The 2904-nt window shown below is 47.0% G+C and overlaps 1 pseudogene; it reads left to right on the forward strand.

Annotated features, from left to right (window-relative positions):
* The first annotated feature begins 1444 nt into the window (after positions 1-1444).
* On the forward strand, positions 1445-1562 carry LOC126177537 (5S ribosomal RNA; annotated as a pseudogene).
* The last annotated feature ends 1342 nt before the right edge of the window (positions 1563-2904 follow it).

Here is a 2904-nt window from a genome sequence, read left to right on the forward strand (position 1 = left end):
CATAAAGATGGAACAGCAGTAGATGTGTGCAGTTACCAAGGCAGGTTGACAACAGAGCCACGGAGGGCATTACCCAGGTAAAGCGCTATGGTCTATGTCGCTAATTCCAACGAATCCCTAGAGCTCTTCTGTCTAGTTAATAACACAGCACACTCTACTTACTAGTTCGTTCGGAATTTGAACGATTGTCTTTGTTTCTGGCGCAAGTACGTCAGTTATTGGTCTGCTGCCATCTAGTCGTTCCATTTCGGCTGGACTAAGCGAAGTTTTCTACCTTTTCCATACTTTTTCTGTTCAAAAAATGTGTCCTTTGTGACAGGTCTGTTTCCACCGATAATCCTAAATTGTGGATTTGTCTCGAAAACTGTAAAGGCTTGCTACAGACATCATAATTCAGTGAATCAAGCTAAAAGCCTAGGAACTGTTTCGTGAGTGTAAACGTCTCGCCTGTCGAAGTATACTCATACTGCACGTATACGCAGAAACACCTGCAATAAGACAGAAAGCCGGCCGGGGTGGCCGAGCGGTTCTAGGCGCTACAGTGTGGAACTGCGCGAGCGCTACGGTCGCAGGTTCGAATCCTGCCTCGGGCATAGATGTGTGTGATGTCCTTAGGTTAGTTAGGTTTAAGTAGTTCTAAATTCTAGGGGACCAATGACCTCAGAAGTTAAGTCCCATAGTGCTCAGAGCCATTTGAACCAATTTTAAGACAGAAAGACTGACGCTGCCATGAGGACAGAAGAAATTCTCTGAAGATGCGGTATTATTTATCAATAAGAAGGGAAGGAAGTGACACTTATGGAAAGACTAACAGCCTAGATTTAAAAACTGTTTTATGGCGTACAATTCTGTTTACGTGACGTTCACTGACATTTGTCAGCCGGTCTGATGGATTACAAAATTGACACCACCACACGTGGGTGCGTTTTCTGTGTTTCTGCTTCATTTCATAACAATGTGTATTGATTTTTCTTGTTCTACACCAAAATGAAACTGTTCAGACATTGCATTTCATTTATTCCATATCTTCTGATCTATGCTTCACCTACATTTCATCACGTTCTTGAAACAACTTTTGGTGGTTCTTCTATTTTTTTACACTTTCTTAATTTACGCAAGCCTAGGTATTTATCGCCTTTGGCAGTTTTCTTGTAGAACAACTACTCGGCCGTACGTCGTCCATGCAGCCAACGAAGGCAGAAATTTGTATAACGGATCTAGGCGACGTAATAGTTAGAACGATGGACTCGCATTTGAAATGCGATGGGGTTCAGGTTTCACATCCCATTGGCCTGATATAGTTCTTCTGTGGGCTCCCTTAACCAATAAAGTCGAATGCCGAGATGTTTCCTGTAAAATAAATACAAATGATTTCCTTTTCCCTCTCTGTTCTATCTGATAGTTGGCTCCGTCTCAACTGACTTCGGAGGTAGATTCGAACAAAGGCAACGGCCTTGCCGCAGTAGTAATACCGGTTCCCGTCAGATCACCGAAGTTAAGCGCTGTCGGGCTGGGCTAGCACTTGGATGGGTGACCACCAGGTCTGCCGAGCGCTGTTGGCAAGCGGGGTGCACTCAGCCCTTGTGAGGCAAACTGAGGAGCTACTTGATTGAGAAGTAGCGGCTCCGGTCTCGGAAACTGACATAGGCCGGAAGAGCGGTGTGCTGACCACATGCCCCTCCATAACCGCATCAAGTGACGCCTGTGGGCCGAGGGTGGCATGGCGGCCGGTCGGTACCGCTGGGCCTTCATGCCTATTCGGGAGGAGTTTAGTTCAGTTAAGTTCGAACACAAAAGTAATTTATTAGGCATAATCTTCTTGGAGGCGGTACGCCCTTGTCTTCATCTATCGTTCAGAATCACTTCTGCGGCCAGTAACTCGGTGGCCTATAGTTGAACGTGTATTACGTGTCGTTGCCAGAGGTGAAAGCGATGATAGATGCTAGGACCGAGCCGGATCAATCTCCGGCCCTCGGATACTGGCCACGGACCCAACGTTTCTGCAGCAAAGTGAATTTCCAGTGGCGCCACGTAATCGAGGATTAATGGATCTGCGTCACTAGTGGGCACCTCACAAAACAGTTCCCTTAGTTTCCCGCGCTTCCGACGTAACGATTCTGCTAGAGGATCTACTCTTGCCTTAGCCGAGAGCTAAGCTTAGACTGCTGAGAAGCAGACAAGGAAGTCTTCTGGCCGGGTTTTTCTAGTTCTGGTGCCCTCCCTGTTGCGTCTCCGCCTTTATATTTAATTAAAAAGTTCTGCCGGGGCGACGGGGAAACTGTGGGCCTTCCGGCAGCCGAAAGTGCTGGTGCGCTTAGAGGCTGAGAAACACGTGAACACGTCTGTGTTCGTGTGTGTGTGTGTGTGTGTGTGTGTGTGTGTGTGAGAGAGAGAGAGAGAGAGAGAGAGAGGGGGGGGGGGGGGCAGGGGGATTCGTCCGATGTACACTACACAAAACAGTGATGGATAGTGATATAAATTCTCCGCGTCATGAGCACAACCCATTGCCGGAGAGCGACATTCATGAGAGATGCAGGTGACAAAGGAGGTTTTGTAAGTACTCGCACTGCTCCCAGCAGCCGCGCACATCAACTGTCACCAGCAACCGCAATATTTGCACAATACACACTGTCAAGGTACTCTATTTTGTCCGCCTATTATAACTCATGACTGTACTATACAGACAGGCGGCCTCCGAGCACTTCGCTTAACGCTAACACATGTACAGGCTGAACCAGAACTCCATCGACAAACTTTAAGAGGTTCTTTAAGGATCCCTTCTGACTACTGTGGTATACGACACCCACGGTCTACGGCGAATCTTTAACAATGTACTTATGATTTATTTGGTTTGTTACCGAAATCACCCTTTTTTCTGTGAAAATCTACATCTACATGGTTACT

This window comes from Schistocerca cancellata, chromosome 3 (genome assembly GCF_023864275.1).
Source record: "Schistocerca cancellata isolate TAMUIC-IGC-003103 chromosome 3, iqSchCanc2.1, whole genome shotgun sequence".
Classification (NCBI taxonomy): Eukaryota; Metazoa; Arthropoda; class Insecta; order Orthoptera; family Acrididae; genus Schistocerca; species Schistocerca cancellata.